Here is a 22,365-nt window from a genome sequence, read left to right on the forward strand (position 1 = left end):
GTCCCAGTTTCTCCTTCTCTGTCACATCTGTTCTGATGATACCATCTTCCATAACAGCGCTCCCAATATCTTTTCCTTTCTCCTCAGCTGTGGATTCACCCCCACCATAGTTGATGGGACCCTTGACCATGTCTGTTCCATTTCCTGCAGTTCTGCTCTCATCCCTTCCCCTCACTCGCAGAACCACAATAGGGTTCCCCTTGTCCTCACCTTCCACCTCACTAGCCTCCAATTCAACAGATCATCCTCTGCCATTTCTGCCACCTCCAGTGTGATGCCATCACCAAAAACATCTTGCCCCTTCCGTTTCAGCATTCTGAAGGGACCATTCCCTCCGCGACACCTAGGTCCACTCCTCAAACACCCCCAATACCCCCTTCCCTTTTCACGGCACCTTCCCGTGCAACCATAGGAGATGCAACACCTACCCTTTTATCCTCTCCCTTCCTTCTGTCCAGGGCCCCAGACATTTCTTCCAGATGAAACAGTGATTTACTTGTATTTCTTTCAATTCAATATACTGTATTCACTGCTCACGATGCAGTCTCCTATTTTGGGGGGATCAAATGCAGATTGGGTGATCACTTTGTGAACACCTCCGTTCAGTCCGCAAGCACAACCCTGAGCTTCTGGTCGCCTGCTGTTTTAATTCTCTGTCCCAGTCCCACTCTGACCACTCCCTCCCCTCTTACACTGTTCCAATGAAGCTCAATGTAAGCTCGAAGAACATCACCTCATCATTTGATCAGGTACTGAAAACCTTCTGGAGTCAGAATTGAGTTCAACAATTTCTGATCATAACCACTGCCTCCATTTTCTGTACAGCAGCTGCTGGTAATGATTTTGCTAATTCTGTTTATACCTCCTCTAGACTCAACTTTTGTTTCTTTACTTGTCCCATTATTACCCCTTTTTGTCTTGCGTCATTGTCCCTTCTGTCATTTAATCGCTCTTGCCTTCCAGACTATCGCAGACCTTCGCTTTTGTTCTTACCTCCTCTCCCCTTTCCCTGCTTCTATACTTGCTTAAAATCTGTCACATCTCTAACTTTTCCCAGTTCTGATGAAAGGCCAGCAACCAGAAAGATTAACTTTGTTTCTCTCTCCACAGATGCAGCCTGACCTGCTGAGTATTTCCAGCATTTTCTGTTTTTATTTCAGTTTTCCAGTATCTGCTGTATTTTGCTTTTGCATAATTGAATACAGCCATCTGAAAAAAGGATGATTTAGAAAGATGAAGCTGAGTGGGGAACTGAAATCTGACTCTAATTATTTTCAAATACACCTGACAATTGCAATGCGCTCAGCCAGCTCAACAGACTCTAGGCACAGTAACTGAATAATAATCTACCCATGAAAACTACTGGAGGTCAAAGCACACTGCACAACATATCTGCTTACTCTTTTTGTACAGAAAAAGCATACAGCAGAAAGTACCAAGAAATAAAAATAGTAAAAGCTGGAAATACACAGCAGATCATTCAATGTCTATAAAGAGAAAGAATGAGTTGTGACATTTCTGGTGTGTATCCTTCATCGGATAGGAAGTACAAAAACAGCTGCATGGTCTTGGAGGGGTGGGGACAACATCTCTTTTTGAAAAGACAGTATAGAAATCATTGCCAGGGAGGCAAAGTACTGCATGTGCATGGGTGACTCAAACTGGAGGAGAGGAACATGCCTCTAGATTGCACAATGAAATTGTATATTTTAACTTTTCAACTGTATAATCACGAAGCGATGATTGTGGTGTGAAATATGCAACAAGATAGTAAAGGAGGTACATGTACTTACCATATGTCCTTTTCTCTTGTTACAGATATGCCAGGAATACAGAAGTTGCATGTAGAGCTCTCTCACTAATGAGTTTCACCAACGCAACGCCAACAACTGCAGCCAGAAGTGCCGAGTGGATGATCCATCTCAGCCTCCTCCTGAGGTCCTCAGCATCACAGATGCCAGTCTTCAGCCAATCCGATTCACTCCACATGATATCAAGAAATGGCTGAAGGCACTGGATACTGCAAAGGCTACAGGCCCTGACAACATCCTGGCAGTAGTACGGAAGACTTGTGCTCCAGAGCTTGCTGCACCCCGAGCCAAGCTGTTCCAGTACAGCTACAACACTGGCATCTACCCAGCAATGTGGAAAATTGCCCAGGTATGTCCTGTACACAAAAAGCAGGACAAACCAACCCGGCCAATCACCGCCCCATCAGTCTACTCTCGATCATCAGTAAAGTGTTGGAAGGTGTCGTCAACAGTGCTATCAAGCAGCATTGCTTAGCAATAAATTGCTCAGTGACACTCAGTTTGGGTTCCACCAGGGCCAGTCAGCTCCTGACCTCATTACAGCCTTGGTTCAAACATGGACAAAACAGCTGAGCTTGAGGTGAGGTGAGGTGTGAGTGACTACCCTTGACATCAAGGTAGCATTTGACCAAGTATGGTATAAAGGAGCCCTAGCAAAACTGGAGTCAATGGGAATCAGGAGGAAAACTCTCCACTGGTTGGAAGATGGTTGTGGTTGTTGGAGGTCAATCATCTCAGTCCCAGGACATCACTGCAGGAGTTTCTCAGGGTAATGTCCTAGGCCCAACCATCTTCAGCTGCTTCATCAAAGACCTTCCCTCCATCATAAGGTCAGAAATGGGGATGTTCACTGATGATTGCACAATGTTCAGCAACATTCATGACTCCTCAGATACTGAAGCAGCCCGTGTAGAAATGCAGCAAGACCTGGACAATATCCAGGCTTGGGCTGATAAGTGGCAAGTAACATTCGCGCCACACAAGTGCCAGAGAATGACTATCTCAAACAAGAGAGAATCTAACCACCTCCCCTTAATGTTCAATGGCATTACCACCGCTGAATCCCCCACTTTCAACATCCTGGGGGTTACCATTGACCAGAAACTGAACTGGAACAGCCACATAAATACTGTGGCTACAAGAGCAGGTCAGAGGCTGGGAATTCTGCAGCAAGTAACTCACCTCCTGACTCCCCAAAGCACAAGGCACAAGTCAGGAGTGTGATGGAATACTCTCCACTTGCCTGGATTGGTGCAGCTCCAACAACACTTGAGAAGCACGATACCATCCAGGACAAAGCAGCCCGCTTGATTGGCACCCCATCCACCACCTTCAACATTCACTCCTTCCACCACTGCATAGTGGCAGCAGTGTGTACCATCTACAAGATGCACTGCAGCAACTCACCACGGCTCCTTCGACAGCACCTTCCAAACCCGCGACCTCTACCATCTAGAAGGACAAGGGCAGCAGATGCATGGAAACACCACCACCTGCGAGTTCCTCTCCAAGTCACACACCATCCTGACTTGGAACTATATTGCTGGTCCTTCACTGTCGCTTAGTCCCTCCCTTCCTAACAGGATTGTGAGTGCACCTGCGCCCCAAGTGCTGCAGCTGTTCAAGAAGGCAGCTCACCACCAGCTTCTCAGGGGCAATTAGGGATGGGCAATAAATGCTGTCCTAGCCAGCGATGCCCACATCCCAAGAACGAACAAAAAAAAATGTCATATGAGGTTGAATGCTTTGACAATCATCCAAAATTCTGCTGGGTCTGCCCACATCCTAACTCGGACCACATCCCATTCACCCATTGCCCCTGTGCTCACTGTCCTACATTGGCTCCTAGTCCACCTATACTGGGCTGAATTTTCAAACCCCAATGGGGGCAACCATGGCCAGCATGTCAGTTCGCTGCTACCATCCTGCCCCCAGCCAACAGGGCTACCTGCCCACAAGCAGTGGATAGCCAATTACGCCTGTTTAAAGACCTGCTAAAGCCTATTGTCAGAGGCCGACTGCAATTTTCCAGTTGGTCTCTTTGCACCTGGAGGCATTGGGGAACAATGTAGCTGCTTAGAGACGACCTCCCAGCGGCAGACCAGTGGTGGTGTGTGGGGGCGGCCAGCACTTCAGGCAGGCTTTGAGGCCCTCTCCAGATGCCTGGCTTCAGCTGCAGCTGCATGCCACCCTGTGGAGGGGCTCCTCCTCCACAATGGTGGCACAGCTGCTGATTCAATTTTTTACTTATATTTTTAAAAAATTGGAGGGCACCTTGAAATGGTGGTGCCCCATCTCTTACTAACCTGAAAAAGCAGTCTGTTGCTTCTTTAGTGCTGGAGGATCTCCGAAAATCATAGCTGGGTGACTGTTCCACACAGGGGCAGCTTCTGACCTCAATTTGACCCTGGTGTCAGCGTCCTGAAGCCAGCGGGGAAGATGCTGCCCCTCGTCTTTAAAATTCACATCTGTTTGTTCAAATCCCTCCATGGCTTCACCCCTCACTACCTCTGTAACCTCTGCTAGCCCAACAACCTTCCAAGATCTCTGCACTCCTCTAATACTGGTGGCATCCCCAATTTTCTTCACTTCACCATTGGCAGTCATGCTTCAGCTGCCTTGGCCTTGAATTTTGGAATTTTCTCCCTAAACGTCTCCACCCCTTGCTCCTCTTATAACTCGCTTCTTAAAACCTACCTGTTTGACCAAGCTTTTGGTGACATGCCCTTATATCTCCTTATGTAGCTTGGTTTCAAATTTTGTCTGATAACGCTCCTTTGAAGTGGCTTGAAATGTTTTTACAACATTAAAGACACTATAGAAATACAAGTTATTGTTTTTTAACAAAGCAAAATCATCAAGGCCTGCAATAAGTCAGGGGAGGCAGTGAGCAGAATTTCAAGCACATTCCCCAGGAATCCTCCATACCTACTCCTTTCTATAGCATGCACATAGAAGCAATATAATAGATGACACACTGCTATATGCATTACAGCAGCACATGCTATATCTCCGCTGCAACTTTTTAATAAAGACATGATATTCACCTTAAACTTAATAGTTTTTTTCAAATTTATGTTTTCTATTTTGAATGGGTAATAGAAAAGGACTGTTAATTGTAAGTGAATTTTGCCTAAATCAGATAGTGTTTGTTTCAGTGCTGTATCTCTCTATGACTCTATAAATTGTGCCCAAAATTGCACTCATTTTGAAAACTTTTATCTGTGAATTTCAGCTCAAACTCCTTTGCACACCAGGCAGCATCTTAAAACATAATTTTTTTAAAAATAAATTTTGCTTTAAAAAATATTCCTAGTTATATTTGAGATAGTTACTTGGTAAAGTTTGAGTAATACAATGGAAAATTGATTTGTCACAAAAAATAAGCTTTTTAAATGCCTGTGTCAATCCAACACCTCTGAGTAATCCAATTTTAAATGACCTGAAAATGACTTTTAAAAAATATATAAAACAGGTTTTTAATTAGATTGGGGTTCAGCCGTCTGTTCCTTAGTATATTAGAAAAACATTCAAAATCTTTCAAAATATACCTTTTGGCGTCCTTCTGCCCAAGAGTTCCAGCTTGATTTTTGGAGCCTCCTTGAAGGCCTGCAAATGAATGCAATTTGTGATTTATACAACCTGGGTGGCTTGGCCAGTTTTCTGGGCAGGGCCTCCTTCGAGTGCAATGTTTTTCAAACTATTGCAAAAGATCATGGAAACCCGATTTGCACTCAGCACAATGTGTGCTTTATATTCTGAAATCTTTTGTCCCAATAGTGGAGGAATTGTGCTGAAAAAAAACAGCACAATCGAGTGGAAACTGCAGGCCAAAGTTTTTATTATGTTCGATAACACATGTACAGCAGTGAGAAACTATTTTCAATTGCTTCATATATCTCATCTAAAATAAACTAGTTTGTTGGTTTACGCGATTGATTTCAATCCATCTTCCAAAAAGACAGGAGTGTGCATGTGGCAGTATGTACAAGATCATAGTTTCCAGTGCACACACAATGTATGGCCTACTGTTATGGTCCCTAAATCATGCTATCATTTAGTCGGATATTGGGTAATAAAGATGTGCTTCTAATTGTAGGGGACGCGAGATGCACGAACCACAGTGACCAGTCATGTCAAACATAAGAGTATATCTAGTGTGAATCTGTGAATTTGCAACAACCAAATATAAATGGTTATAATCAAGAGAGAAAGAATGAAGGGAGGCTGCATGTGCAATATTGACCATAAATTGGCCAATAATGCAATGTTTAAAATACTGGGGAAGAAAAGTCCATACAAATTGTTTTAAAAGAGATAAATAAATACCTTGACACACTTGTAAGCATGTCATTGTTTTTGTTTTGTCTATGTTGGAATGCATACAGCCCCCATTGTAGCTAAACCCATTTATAGATTGTATAATTTACCATTTCCAGTGAAGATTTAATCGCTGTCAGGAATGTAATTCTGCAATCATGTCTGCTCATATGTTTTGGTGCAATATTGTGCTAAAATGAGTATAGGTTAAATTTGTTTTCTGTAAGCACATTGGCTGATAAAGCAAAATAAACACTTAATAGACAGATATAAAAGTGTGATTGCTTGTGTGGATGAGATTTTACTGTATTATGGAAAACTGAACAATGGTAGAACGAGTAGGTGCAAATTATACACTGCATTCCTTAGGAACATCACTGAAATTAAGAGAAAATGTCGAACAAGAGTACAATGGAGATTCTGCTACAATGTTCTTAGGCTGAATTTTACCGCGGGCTTCGGGACTCTGATGTCAGGCTGAAAAGCGGGTCCTCAGCCATACTTGCCGACAGCAAGGCTGGCTCTGTAAGTTTACTTGAGGTGGCTTACTAATTGACTGCCAGTGGACCCGCCATCCAATTAAGGATAGCAGGCAGGCTCTGAGATGCTACCGGCCCAATCAGAGGGCCAGCAGCTCTGAGACTGAGCAGCCCCACTGGAACAGGTGGATGGTGCTGAGGCAGGTCCGAGGCCTCAGGGATGCCTCGAGATGCAGCTGGCCTCATAGAGGTAAGTATAAATTAAAATTCAGGATGGCTGAGAGAGCAGGCCCTGCCAAATGCAGGGTACACCCACTGGGGGGATTTTTGGGGCCGCGGGGACCGCGGACCATGGGCTGCCACAAGAAGGCCACCTCGATGAAGCTGGCAGCATCCCCACATGGCAGGGAGCTTCCCTGCCAGTGGCAAAATGCCAGCAGCCCCATAAAATGGCTCTTAATAGGGCCTTTAATTATGCAAATAGGCTGCCCACCTCCTTGGAGCGGGCAGCCGATCCACCTCACAGCTCACCTCCAGGAAACCTGCCCAGTGCTGGTAGTGCGGTGGGGAGCTGTCTTGACACAGCTCCCTGCTATTTTACTGGCTACCCTCCTCCATTCCCACCATCTGGGGCACAGTAAAATTCTGCCCCTCATTTCAGCTTAACTGCACTTCAACAAATGGAGTTTGAACTGAATACATTTCAGAATGGAAATAGATGCAAAGCTGCAAACTGTGCTTTCCTGGAACTCAATGTTTAAATCCCTCCAATCAGGTTTCCACTCCTGTCACAGTATCAAAACAGCCCTTATCAAAGTCAAAATGACATCCTATGTGACTGTGACAAAAGTAAACTTTCCCTCCTCATCCTTCTCGACCTGTCCTTTGACACGGTTGGCCACACCATCCTCCTCCAATGCCTCTCCACTGTCGTCCAGCTGTGTGGGACTGCTCTCACCTGGTTCCTTTCTTATCTATCTAATCATAGCCAGAGAATAACTTGCAATGTCTTTTCTTCCTGCTCCTGCATCATTATCTCTGGTGTGCCTCAAGGATCTATCCTTGGCCCCCTCTTATTTCTCATTTACCTGCTGCCCCTCAGTGACATTATTCAAAAGCACACTGTTGGTTTTCATGTGTACGCTGACGACACTCAGCTCTACCTCACCACCACTTTTCTCAACTCCTCCACTGTCGCTAAACTTTCAGGCTGCTTAGCCGACATCCAGGATTGACTTATGAGGAGAGATTGGGTCGGCTAGGCCTATATTCACTAGAGTTTAGAAGAATGAGAGGGGATCTCATAGAAACCTATAAAAGTCTAACAGGACTGGACAGGCTAGATGCAGGGAGGATGTTCCCGATGGCTGGAGAGTCCATGAACCAGGGGTCACAGTCTCAGGATACGGGGTATGCCATTTAGAACCGAGATGAGGAGAAATTCCTTCACTCAGAGGGTGGTGAACCTGTGAAATTCTCTACCACAGAAGGCAGTGGAGGCCAAGTCATTAAATATATTCAAGAAGGAGATAGATATATTTCTTAATGCCAAAGGGATCAAGGAATATGAGGAGAAAGCTGGAACAGGGTACTGAATTAGACGATCAGCCATGGTCTTTTTTTAAATGACGGAGCAGGCTCGAAGGGCCGAATGGCCTATTCCTGCTTCTATTTTCTATGTTTCTATATTTCAGTACTGGATGAGCAGAAATTTCCTCCAATTAAATATTGGGAAGACTGAAGCCATTGTTTTCCGTCCCCGCTCCAGACTCTGTTCCCTAGCTACTGACTCCATCACTCTCCCTGGCAACAGAATGAGATTAAGCCAGTCTGTTTGCAACCCTGGTGTCACACTTGACCCCCAGATGATCTTCCAATCTCATATTTGCGCCATCAATAAGCTTGTCTATTTCCACCTCTGTAACATTGCCCAACTGCACCCATGACTCAGCTCATCTGCTGCTGAAACCCTCATTCATGACTTCGTTACCTCTAGTCCTGACTATTCCAATGCACTCCTGGCTGGTCTCCCACATTCTACCCACCATAAACTTGAGGTCATCCAATATCTTTGGCCCCTGTGCCTTAACTCGCACCAAGTCCCATTCACCTATAACCCCTGTGTTTGCTGACCTACATTACCTCCCATTCAAGCAACATCTTGATTTTGGAATTGGTCCCCTTGTTTTCAAAACCCTCTATGGCCTCACCCTCCTTATTACTGTAATCTCCACCAGCCCCACAGCCCTCAGAGATATCTGCGCTCCTCTAATTCTGGCCTCTTGCACATTTAATCACTCCATCATTGGTGGCCGCACCTTCAGTTGCCTAGGCACTAAGTTCGGGAATACCCTCCCTTTATCTCTCCACTTCACTTTCCTCCTTTAAGACCCTCCTTTTGGTCATCTGATCTAATATCTCCTTTTGTGGCTTGGTGTCATATTTTGTTTTGTAATGCTCCTGTAAAGTGCCTTGGGACATTTTGTTACGTTAAAGACGCTGTATAGATATAAGTTGTTGTGATTGATACTTACAAGATTGTATCTTGATGAACAAAATAGAGATAGAATTTGGGATGATTCTAAAAGCCTCTTCAAGTGTGTTAATTATTCAGAAAATGTAATATCAAACTGAAATGCTCCAAGCATAGAATGCATGTCCAAAGTTGGTGAATGAATTCTGAACAGTACAGTTGTGAGGCCACACTCTCTTGCAGACAGTCTTACTCAACAGGTAAATGAGCCCAACATTAATCTCCATTCACTTCAAATCGGATGGAGCGTATAAGCTACAATGCACCCAGAACCCTTTGTTTCCCGCCAGGCAAATTTGGTTCAAATTGCCCCTTAAATTCTCCCTCACTGAGTAACCTGACTGATTTTCCCTTTCCTAGTCCTGGGTCACTGAGATCTTTTGCAGCAAACCAACTGCTGTCATGATTGAGATCAGCATAGAGCAGGAATCAAATGTAGGTTTTTTTGGTCTATACAATAAGTTGCACTTGGACATTAACAACTGAGCCATTGAGTCAACAAAGACACTTTAGTGCAGTTGGGAGCTGAGTTCACATTGGTGCAGCAATCCCACACTTTTTCAGGGCCGACATATTGATGACCTTGCAAGAAACACTGAAAAGTGGAAACCTGCTGAAACATGTTTCATCTTGCTACTTACAGCAGCCAGAAAAATTCTTAACCCATGTCGCCAAAAAACATAGAGTCTTAAGAAAAAAAAACTGACAAAGAAATTTAAGGTAAGACTACAATTCTCTTCTATTAAAAGAGGGAAACCAAAACAACATGTACCTCTCCCAATACTTTCTATCCCCTTTAAGCCCATGGGGTGACCCTGGATAAATATTATGAATGGAGAAATAAATAAGGTCTAAAATTGATCCTTAAACTACAAGCAAAGGTCATTTCCCAGCATTGCACTGCTGGCAGGGGATTATTATATTGACTTCTAAAGGCCACATTATAGGCACCTGAATTCAAAGGTTTCAGAGCAACAGTTAGTGCATTTATGTCGGGTGTTGTACAAGAGTATTCACAAGACCGCTCCTGACGTACTGACGGAGAACTCAGAGTCAAGATACCGTGCCAGAAAACTTGTCCTGAAGACTTTCACCTGCTGTCATAAATCAGTCAGGCCAATGGCCCATCTGCCAGAAACAGTGACCAAAAATAAAAAGGTACTGAACTTCAAAGCAGAACACGAGGAGATCAAATCTCAGATAGTCGTACAGATCAAAATCATGGCGGTGGGTGGGAGTGGCAGGAGGGGAAATCACTTCTGCTACTTACTAAAACATCTGTAGTTTGACTTTTATATCATATCACAGTCACTAGACAAACAGCCTGGGCAGCTTCAGACAAGCACATACCTGCTTCAAACAAAATCCTTTCAGAATCTAGCCTAGAATTTCAATGTCCCAAGTTATTTAATCTCCAATCCCACTGTAGAAAATTCCTGATCCGCATATAGTGCTTAAACACATAATCATCACTCAGGCATATTTCCCCCAATTATTGATGTTTTTAGTACAGAGTACAATGAATCCATTCAAACCATTGCCTCTCACACTCAAAACAGCAGCAAATCTGATCTTTTGAAAACTGGCACCTGTTTACATTTATATTTCTATATAGTTTTAGTGCACTGTAATGTTTATTGTATGCAATTTAGATTTAGTTACAGAATAAATGATGAAATGGACTGAATCAGAGGCACAGACTTTAAAGAGAAATGGAGATGTCAGATGAAAATAAAGATGAAGACTTAGGGGGTGAATTTATGTATGATTTCTCCCACTTGGCTGCCCTGACACCTTCTACGGTGTTTTATTTTAAGAATTTCCACCGCTCCACTGCCAAAGTAATGGTGGACGAGTGAGAAAATCCTTGTGGCAATTCACCTGCTAAGTTTAATCCACAAATTATTTCTTGTCATTTTTTTTGCCCTCCTCGCTTGAAGATATTAGCCTGGTAAATGGTCTGGGCCCATTGACTAGCGGGCACCCGAATCAAGATGCTTGATGATCGATTGAAAATTCTTCTAGATATCTAAAAAAAAGGCCCCCAAAAATTTCGGGCAAAAAACATGCACAACACATAACAATTTCAACCCTGTTGTCTTGTGCTGGAGTATTGATTCATTGGTGTGAAGTGCCTTTTGGTACCTCACTTACGTGTCCATTCTTCGTGTCTGAATCATGGCAGCAAGTGTGAGCAGGCTAATTGTGGAAAGCAACATGGCCAAGCTCAACCCTTCCCTAATTGTCCACAAATATGTATTTTCCAGCAATCAGGATTTAGAGCTTTGTTCTCCTTCCCAACCTAGGACTCTGGAATAAAGAAGTTAAACCCAAAACAGTACTTTCAGATATGCCAGGGGAGCGAGGCTAAGGCTAAATTTTAACACCGAACATTAGCGTTGATAAGCGGTTCAGTCCACTTGAGGGCTCGGTCTTATTACTATGCTGCCAACTGGGCTGCGGGGACTGAACGGGGCAACACACTGTGGCTGATTGGCTTTGGCTGGTGCCACACCATGTGGCAGCAAGGTAAAATGTGGGGCAACCACATCATGGTGGTGGGGATGAGAGTTACCTGGGGTAGAATAAGACTCCATAGTTGCATATTAAAAGAGCTTCAGTCACCCAGTGATAGGCTCTTTACGGGTAGCCTCAGCTGGATCAGGAGTGCGAGTTTTTGCCCTTCATTTTCGAGACATCATTAGTCTGATTCTGTCCAGTGGGGCTAATTAAATTTTCCGCCCATAGCAAAAGGACAAAGGTCATCAAGTATTTGCGCAAAGTGTGATCAACTGGACTGGGTTATGAGGATGAGGATTGAAGCCAGTTTATTTGATGCATGTAAGAAATGGCTAGCTGCTGAAACAAAGACAGTAATGTCGGTATTCTGAAAGGGTAATGTTAAAGAGACTGAAGGACCTTGTTCATCCAGACCTATCTCATAATCTAGTGATATTAAGCCAATCTTCTGTGCCTGTCTAGGCTGGATTCCGAGACACCAGAGTCAGTGAGCTGAGAACTAGGCCTATGATTCTGCCCCTGAGATAAGGTAACTGGATTTAGTAGTGTAAATGTCTGGTGCTCGCTCACACAGGCAAGTCTTCTGGAATTTGAACAAAGCAATCGTCAGCATATCACTGCCCTGACTAAAATCAGAAGCAGAGGCCAAACACAAAAAGTGAGGTTCACCTGAGAATGGATTTTATTCATTTGTAAATCACACATTTTCTGAAAATAAATGCTGAGTGTTTTAAGTGTCCTCCATTCAATTGTTATGAGGTCATCTAGATTATTCAACTATTCATAACTGTGTTGCATGATAAAAGCTTCAGAAAGTATTTATAGCCAATTCATAAAAAGGCTTTTCCTCAGCAGCATGTGTGTTACTGATGGGCTATATCCAATAGACATGTTCACATTTAGCACTTCTGTTGTTTGGATCACGTGAGAGTGAGATCTGTGCACCTCCTACTCATGGTTGTATTGCTATGACCATCTCACATTTCTGTGGGTGGACTGTTCTATTAGCAGGGTAAAGGAACCAAATTTAGCAACCAGTGCCAGTTCACAGTTCACAGTTAGCTGTGCCACAATCCGAACCACACACATGGTTAAGTGTGAAAGCCACTCATGCAATCTACTTATATGCATTTTTTTTTTTTACCTTTTTTTACCTGCCCTGCTGACATGTTATTCTCCCGCCATCAATGGCACTCCCACATATAAAGCAATCTCTGGAGTTCTGACTGCATTGTAAACTCTGGTTCTCATGTGTCCTGTGATCTATCCTTTGCTCCATATGTTCATTGGCATGCAGGCGCACAGAACTGACCCATTCTGTATGTCCAGCCCATTTCGAAATGTTCCAAATCTAACTTCAGAGGCTGTGGAGCTGCATGGGCAATTCGGAAAAAGAAATAATTTTTAAATAACAAAAAGGAATGAATTGGGTATATCACAATATAAATTGGGGAGAATGACGCACAGAGGTCATTTAATTATTATTCTTCAGGATTCTGATTAATAAAACAAACCTGATTTTAAAGTATACCATAGACATGATTATGTAATATGAGTCAGTTCCTGTGGCTTATACTACTGGGTGGATCCAGCAACAACTTGACATGTGCAAGAGCTGTGCACATGCAATTCCCATGCAGTTCCTCAGAGGTCACAAACCGAACTCTTACATGCCCTGTGCTGTTAGTACATAGTTAGCTCAGCTCCACTGACGGCAGTGTATTTATTAACTGAGCCATTAGGGGCATTCCTCATTTCACTTCAAAATAAGTCTGTTAAGTTGCACAGAGATGTCTTTTCCTAAATGCATATTTAAGGTATGCCACTTAATACCACAGATTTCTTTTCACTTTGTTGTCTCTTGAGTGTAACTTCTTGTCTGTGCTGACCTATTACGGGGAGCAGAATATCACTGCATTTCAAAAATCTGTTAATATATGTGCGCCCTTTACTTTCTGAAGTAATTATCTCCAGCAGTCGTCCATGAAAAGCTGGCACAATGCCAGCTAAGCTGCTCTTCTCACGAGGGCCAGTGCGTGTACGAACACATCCAACAGTACTGACATTACATGGAAATGCATACATTTCAACCGAATGCAGTGCCGGTCTCTGCTCACTGTGGGAGATTTACTCACATCGGGATGATGCTGTGTCTGATCAGCTGGCATTCCTGACTGGGTCTCTAAATGCCAGGACCCAGAGGAAGGCTAAAAACAACAGGAACAACAAGGAGTTGTCTGCATTATTCCCCTCTGGTAATATCTTTTCCTGGATGGCAATCTGACTTTCATTATTTGTCCCACCAAAGACTCTTATTAGCCAAACAGACTTGAAATGTGTTTATTTTCACAAGCCAAGTGACATTTTACAGGCTTCAATTCAGGCTGCATTTGGCCCTGGTGGACTCAATAATAAAGCTCCTGCAGGCTTTAATACAACGGAAGGGTATTAGCATCTAGCATAAACAAGCTATCAGAGTTTACAAGCCAGCCTGTAAAAAAACAGGCATCTTAAGAAATAAAGAAACTATTTCAGATTCAGTGCTAAAGCTGCTCAATACTTGCGGGCAATTTCCATGCAAAATAATGTGTTGTTTTTGCCAATTTTCTCTATCCCCACGCCCCAGCTTCTGCTAAAGGTGCCAATTTCTTGTTCAGTACAGTTCCACAGGTTCCAATTGCCCTCTGTGACAGTAAGGATTCTTGTGTGACAGTGAGACAGATCCCTGGGGTGAATGGATAGAGATCAGGAGCAGTCTTCATTCTACAGCAGTCTACTGTGCTAGCTACTTTTGAGCCACCATGGGAAACCAAATGGTGGCTACTGGGCATCAACGGCTATGCACTGACCACAGGACGGATGGTTCGGGTCACAACACACACACACACACACACACACACACGTGCAGCATGCATACAATGAAACCCATGCTGCCATGAAATGTGATAGAGAAAACATTGGCATACTGAAGTAATGATTTCGCTGTCTGGACCATTCTGGAAGAGCTCTGCAGTACTCAGTAGAGTGAGATATGAAGAATCGTGGTGGTCTGCTGTATGCTGCACAACCTTGCCATCATGAGGGACGGCCTTTGCCACCAGCTATACAGCGACCAGCTGTGGGGTAGGAGAAGAAGAAAGAAAAAGGGAGCAGGCAACTAGACAATGCCATTCTTCATAGGATGTCCATGAAGAACTCATTTGAGTGCAATACCAGTAACCACAATCTCAATTCCCCATTCACCAACAGTCTCACACCCTAACTTCCATCTGTCACTGACCATAACTTGGCCACAATGTAAAAATAAACGCCACCACAAAATAAACATTCCAAACCAAATTTATAGATGAATTCAAGTCATATTGCATATAAAAGTCGATGAATCACCCTTGTGTATTCCCTTAGTGCTTTTGTGCCTTTGCCTGTCCTAGTTCTCCTATTCAGTGCTACCTAATGGCTGTAGCATGGCTTGTGGAAGGCTGCTGACTTTCACTGGAGGAGATTGCAGGTGGTCTTGGAAGATGACCTCATGCAGCTCTCAGCCTAAAAGGCTCGGCTGCAGACTGCACCATCGCGACAAGGGAGACAGCAGTCCGGCCTGCCTAGCAGACAGGTAACAGCAAGGACACTGGTAGAGTGTCAGAGGTGGGAGGACAAATGCTGTCTACCTGAGCACGGTTAGCAGGATTCTGCTCCATGGAGCCACTGGCACTCAGCCAGGGTTGGCATCTCAGCAATCTTGTTGATCTTGTTTTAGGACAGATTTTGCTGGACTGCTAGGACACCATGCAAGGTCCTTTGTACATTGTGAGCTGAGTTTAATGCCGAAGGATGTGGCCCTGATGGGGAGGGTGGGGGGGCTGGAAAGCCAGGGGCAACCCCTCTGTGGGCTTCTCCAGCAGCCCTGAAGCGATTTTGTGGCATTCAGACAATTAACTGCCTGGTGTCAGGGCTCCTGTCCCTTTAAGGACAATCTTCAGTCCCACCAGCACTACCGGGAGTACTGGCCACTGGTGGGACTGCACCCAGCCAGGAACGGCAAGGTGGAACAGGCCCCAGACTAAAGGCCTGCTCGGATCTACAAATGAGACCTGACCCGAGCCTGACAGAACCCCATCCGGCCTCGAGCCGGACCCGGCCTGAGTCCTTCTGTTTTTTCCCCCGTGCCCAACCTGACCCGACCCAACTATCAATTGCCTTCTGTTACCTGACCTTCTGTTTTTCACTTTGTTCCTGACCTGCCCAAGCTTAAAATAACTGTAACAAAACCACCTTTAAAGTCCAAAAAGTAAGTTAACATTAGAGTCACTTACCTGAGGTGGTGATAGAGTGTATCCGATCAAGCCCGACCCGACCCAAGCCCAAATGCCAGACCCGGAATTGTGACCTGACCTGAACCCGACACATGTCGTCGGGTCCCATCGGGCCCGGGTTGGGTAACAGGCCTTTACCCAAGACCCAAGAAAGTGTAATTGGGCCAGTCAGGCAGGCCCTGGCAAGGGGTGGTGTAGTCATAGTTGATGAGGTAGTGAGGTGGGGGGGGATTGTTGTGGGGTGTTGTTTCAGCGGGGATGGCCCTTGCCGCTGGGGTGGTACTCTGTGGCCCGCAGGGTGCCTGATCAGGAGGGCCCCCGCCACCCCATCCCCATGCCAAGGCAGCAGGGAAGTTGCTGGCTTTTACTGGACAGTCTCTTCCACACTGCAGAGGCCCCCCTACAACTCGCACCCCACCTCGTCCCCCACCACTGGTGAAATACCAGCAATGGAAGGAAGAGGCCATTAAGTGGCCCTCAATTGGCCACTTAAGAACCTCAGTTGGCCTCTGGGAGGGAAGGCTGTCTTTTACGTTCCCCACCCCGATTGAACAGAGTTGGGAACGCGATGGGCTCTCCAGCCCTGCCTTCCCTCCTGATTCTACGGCACTCCACCCCCCCCCCCCACCCCCACCACACACCTCACTACCCGCTACCTTGAGCCGGATTAAATTCTGCCCTGTCTTTCACAGTCATGATGGCAGCAAGCTAACTTTGCATGACAGCAGTCTGAGCTTCCACTGCTGCACTGAGACGGTGAATGGCTGTTGCTTGTATTGCAATGGAAGCTGTGTCACGACCATCAAACATTGCATCATAGTTGGGTCCACAAGCTTCTATTTGGAGTTGACCACCACTTCCATGCTGGAAAGGATGGGCTCCTAGCTCTGTGCAAAGCCCTGCGTCAAGTTGGTGCCGGACCTCACCATGCTGCTTGACATTGATAGCAGGCTTCCTGGAGGGCCTGCCGAAGGACCAAGCATTTCATTGTGCATAGCCATCAGCCTTCTTCTGTAGCTCACCTCAGCAAAGTGCTCATCCGAGTCCTCTGCAGGAGAACCCATGTGCAATCTCACCCTCCAGCGTATTGGCATCTTGCCCCCTGCCCTGCCTCAGGTCACTTGTGCCCGTGCCTCCCTGTATGCAGATGCCATCTCCACATTATTTTCTAAATTACATACAGTGTCAGTATCTGAACTGATGGCTGTGAAGGTGAAATCGAGTGTCGGTGCGTCTTCATCACCACTGTCTTCTTGCTGTTCCTCCACTGCCTGGACATGTGGCATTTCTTGGGTATCTGAAAGGAGAAATGCACATGGGTAAAGTTGTGTTGAGGGGAGGGAGGGAACCTTTGAGGTGGTGCTTGTGCCATCAGTAGCTGTAAGTCAGAAGATATTGTGGGATGAGGGGGAGATGTGATGTGAGAAGGAGGATTAGGTATGAGGATACCATCATCTTCGACAGATTCAGCCCCACCACTGGCCACGATCTCAGCAATGACCCTTCCGATAATGGCCAGCACTATCGCCTCCATGTGGGTTAGAATATGCAGGAATGCCTCTTCCCCTCTGATTAGTTCCTGCTACCTCTAGTTGTGTAGCACATTCTCCTGCAAGAGTAAGTGTGGAGCGATATGTTGGGCTTATTTAGCTGAATAGCTGGCAGAGTGTGTCAGCTGCGAGATGTGGGTGTGAAGCTTGCGGCAGTGCTAAGAGCGTGAGTATGACATGACGTATATGACTGATAGAGATTGTTGGCAGGTGAGTGATTGCAGTATAGCAATTTGAGCAGAAGCTGAGGCTACTGGTGCAGTTGGTAGAATATGGCATTTGAAGATGCATTGACTGACCTTGACCACTCGTGTGAGATCATTGAACTTCTTACAGCACTGTATGCATGTCCTTGGGGCTTTCCTGTCATTCACCTTCATGGCTATCTGTTCCCATTGCCTTTGGAGTATCTCTCTGGAGGGTCTCCTGGCCACCTACAGATACAGAACATCTTTCCTGTATCTTTCCATGTCATAGAGAGACACCGCACTGAAACAGGCCCTTCGGCCCACCGAGTCTGTGCTGACCATCAACCACTCATTTATACTAATCCTACATTAATCCCATATTCCCTACCACATCCCCACCTTCCCTCAATTCTCCTACCACCTACCTACACTAGGGGCAATTTACAATGACCAATTTACCTATCAACCTGCAAGTCTTTGGATGTGGCAGCAAACTGGAGCACCCGGTAAAAACCCACGCGGTCATAGGGAGAACCTGCAAACTCCTCTGTTTGTACCCAGGGTCTGAACCCGGGTCTGAACCCGGGTCGCTGGAGCTGTGAGGCTGCGGTGTGCTAACCACTGTGCCACTGTGCCACCCCAAGGCATCCAGTGCCAGACTGGAAATCCTTGGGGCCCACTCTCTTTCATGTTGTGCTATTCTTCTCTGTTTCCTCAGTCAGAATCACTCTTTGCATGATGCCAGCACCTGCTCCACTCACAATGCAGCTCCCTTTTCATAGGTGCAGGTTAGCTTTAAGCAGGTATTATTCTGGGCCCTCTGTTGATGTGTTAACGTATGCAGCCAATCAACAGCATGGTTAGCACAGGAATCATTCAAGTGAGCAAGCAGCATGAAGTTGTCTTGCTGCCTGCATTGCAATGAGCGGGCGCGAGATAATGACGGATCCCGATTGTTGCACACGTTTTTGGGGGGCTGTACAATTTAGCCCCCAATGTTTTCAGTGAAACAAAATTCCCAATGTTAAATCATTTTGGTGTTGCGTAACAGTGCTGACTTGCTGTAGAATCTTCTGTTCGATAAAGGCGTGAACTCTGCTCGTCATCAGTGAAATGTCTGCAGATCAAAGGCGTGTAGCAGTTGATGGAGCTATCTAAGTTTGAACTTCTGGACGTCATCACCAGTGACAGCACCCAGTTATTCACCAGACCCCTGCAGTAAAAGATGACAGAGTACACTCACCACCAGTTTAACAATTTGGAATCTGTATCCACTGACTTCCGAAGATATCTAAAGGCCACTGATTATTTTTTCTTGTTAAAATACTACTCAATAAATGTAGACATATTACTCAATACAATAAATCACAAGAAAACAATTCAGGAACCATTGTAATTCATGAGGTCATTTTTGACAATTTTCTCCTAACCCCACCTTCCCAAATTAAAACAATAAAACAACTTAACAAAGAGTTTAGTGCATGTGAGTAGAGAGAACTCAGCTTCCCCTCTGTTAGTCTCAATGAGTTTCTGATCTCTACCCATGAAACCGCTCATCTTGGACCAGTTCAGCAAAGAGTATCGAGATATCTTTCAAGGAGCTGATCGGCTAGAGACAGAGACTCATCTGAATCTGAATTTGACGGTGAGAGTAATAATTCCTTCCCTCAGGAAAGTACCTGTTTCAATGAAAACCCTCTGACTTCCCCTTGGAGGAAAGGTAATGCAGCAAATCAATAGCCTATCATTTTCTGCAGCTCCTGACCTCTAAGCTTAGCACAGTATGGTAATGATGGAGACTAAGCATGAATCGGTGGCTGTTCTACAGGAATGGGTGAAAATATATTAGGGCACAGACGTACATAGTGTTCAACCAGATCTTAGATGAAAGAAGCAAGGGAACAATAAACATTTAGTGATTAAATTACCAATAGGGAATGTTAGGAGTGATACTATTGAGGCACAGGCCTAGAAATTGGATTGCGCTGCATTCAGTGTACAACCCACATGCTGCTTCCACCTGATGAGACTGGTGGCAGAACTATGATAAATTGGTCTGCTTGTCTGAGAAACAGCACACTGGTCATGGAGAGGGAGAAAATGCAGACATCTCAGTTGCTGGTCAAAGGCCTTGGGTGAGTTGGGGGGAAGTAATCTGGAGGTGTAAAGCTGCAGTTGGCCATGGTTTTAATTTGGAGTCAGGAGGAACAGTCCTGCTCCTTCTAGGTTCACATTCAGGTAAGTCAAAAGTCATGGAATATTTTTCGGGTGGCAGCCTCCAGTGGTCCCTTTAAGTTAATTTGGCTTCTGCGCGCCTGAAAGAAACCAACCGCACTATGCATGCCACATGCTGTGGTCAGTCACAAATGAATTTCACAAAGGGCTCTTAGGCTCCCAATTTATATAAAACTAACTCCAGTTTCAGGCGGGTGCCTTAACCAATATAGCTTGTGGCGCGCTTCAGGCATGAAACGAGCGTGTGCAAGCTGTGCAACTTATTGGGTCCTGCAGCACCCATCTTTGACCCAAAAAATGAACTCTGCATAATCACATTTTTAGGCCACTTTCTTCATACAAGTTCCTAAATATCAAGCCAAATATCTACTAAATTTCTTCTAAAGTCGGATCCCGAAAGGTAAATGTTTCCTACAAGGGGAAAAATGGATATTATCCTTCTCACCAAACACCAAGCACTTCTTCTACTGACTAAACATGTTGGGACCTTAGAGTATAGGGGGTAACCATGAGTTATCTGTTTCCCTCTGACTACACTCCAACAATACTTCATTGGCGGTCAAGCACTTTGGTCCCGAGGTTGTGAAAGGTGCTTTGTAAATGTAAGTCTTTCTTTTTCCTAATCAAAGCATATACAGAGTTTATCAATAGAGTCCAAAACAAATGAGAAAAACTGGGAACATTTAAATAAAATAAAGTGCATTGCAAGATGGTAGTGATTTAGAGCTCTTCTTAGGGTTTTCTACTGAGCCATATAAATCAGTACAGTCCCAGGTTCAATTCTTGATCTGTGCCTCATCCACAGCCACAATGGAATGCTACGATTGGTTTCAGCACTGTTGCGTTAGGGAGCAGAACAAGTAGCCAGAGTCTCTGCCCCTAGTGGCTGTCCAATGATATCAGCTGGAAGGTAGGTTAGTACAGATGCCTGGTGAATGGAAGATCAGTGAAACTGCGATATTTCCTCAAGTTGAATACGAACGTACGAATTAGGAGCAGGAGTCGGCCACTCGGCCCTTCGAGCCTGCTCCGCCATTCAATAAGTTCATGGCTGAACTGATTACTCCACATTTCCACCTACCCCCGATAACCTTCCACCCCCTTGCTTATCAAGAATCTATCTACCTCTGCCTTAAAAATATTCAAAGACTTTGCTTCCACCGACATTTGAGGAAGAGAATAAAGACTCACGACCCTCTGAGTGACCCCCAGTTCTAGATTCTCCCACAAGGGGAAACATCCTATCCACATCCACCCTGTCAAGACCCCTCAGGATCTTATATGTTTCAATCAAGTCACCTCTTACTCTTCTAAATTCCAGCGATACAAGCCTACGCTGTCCAATCTTTCCTTGTAAGACAGCTCACCAATTCCAGGTATTACTCGAGTAAACCTTCTCTGTACTGCCTCCAATGCATTTACATCCTTCCTTAAATAAGGAGACCAGTACTGTACACAGTATTCCAGATGTGCTCTGTATAACTGAAGCACAACCTCCCTACTTTTGTATTCAATTCCCCTCGCAATAAGCAATAACATTCTATTAGCTTTCCTAATTACATGCTGTACCTGCATACTAACCTTTTGCGATTCATACACTAGGACACCCAGATCCCTCTGCATCTCAGAGCTCTGCAATCTTTCACCATTTAGATAAATGCTTCTTTTTTATTCTTCCTGCCAAAATGGACAATTTCCCACTTTCCCACAGTATACTCCATTTTCCAGATCGTTGCCCACTCACTTAACCTATCTACATCCCTTTGTAGCCCCCTTATGACCTCTTCACAAGTTACTTGAATAGTTGGCAAACACTCATTATGTCAGTTTAGTCTTGAAGAATGACTGCTTGGGAAAGTTGTGGGAAGACTGCCAGCCCTCACTAACACCAAAGGAGGCAACCCTTCAGGAGTGGAGAGGAGAAAATTGAAGAGTGAATGGAGTTAAACTATGTAAGTTGTCTTCCCAAAATGAAGTCCTATTACTGATTGATTTTATACCCATTCATAAGTTCCCCCATCTTGTTGGCTGAATAGGTGCAGAATATTTTATTCTTTTATGCATGAATATATTTCTATCTTTCATTTATTTATTCTTTTCTCAAACTTTCTCTTGATTGGTGTACTGCTACCTAATATTAATATGAGGTGCTGGAATTGAACTGAATGGGACGAATGATTTTCTTGGCTTTAGCTGAATTCAGATGCAGTCTTGGAATGAACTGAAGGAGCCAGCATTTAAAGGCAGCTTGTAAATGTCACAAATGGAAGTCTCATTCTGCTGCCAGTGGACATCAAGCAACAACCCATACTACAACATTGTAATTCAGCAGTTTTATTTTCACCCTCTAATAACTTCTAACTGACAACGATTAAATCTCTGTAAAGATAAAAGACTGTTTTTTTATCAGCAAACT

At 44.7% G+C, this 22,365-nt stretch overlaps 1 long non-coding RNA gene across 3 annotated transcripts in view; it reads left to right on the forward strand.

Moving 5' to 3' along the window:
* The window catches only part of LOC137376489 (uncharacterized), a 200,683-nt gene extending 194,351 nt beyond the window's left edge, over positions 1-6,332 (forward strand). For all 3 annotated transcript variants that reach the window (XR_010976249.1, XR_010976248.1, XR_010976250.1), the window contains one exon: positions 1,819-6,332. This is a non-coding gene — a long non-coding RNA (uncharacterized lncRNA). The remainder of the gene's footprint in view (positions 1-1,818) is intronic.
* Positions 6,333-22,365: the final 16,033 nt, after the last annotated feature.

The sequence above is a fragment of the Heterodontus francisci genome, chromosome 13 (assembly GCF_036365525.1).
Source record: "Heterodontus francisci isolate sHetFra1 chromosome 13, sHetFra1.hap1, whole genome shotgun sequence".
NCBI lineage: Eukaryota > Metazoa > Chordata > Chondrichthyes > Heterodontiformes > Heterodontidae > Heterodontus > Heterodontus francisci.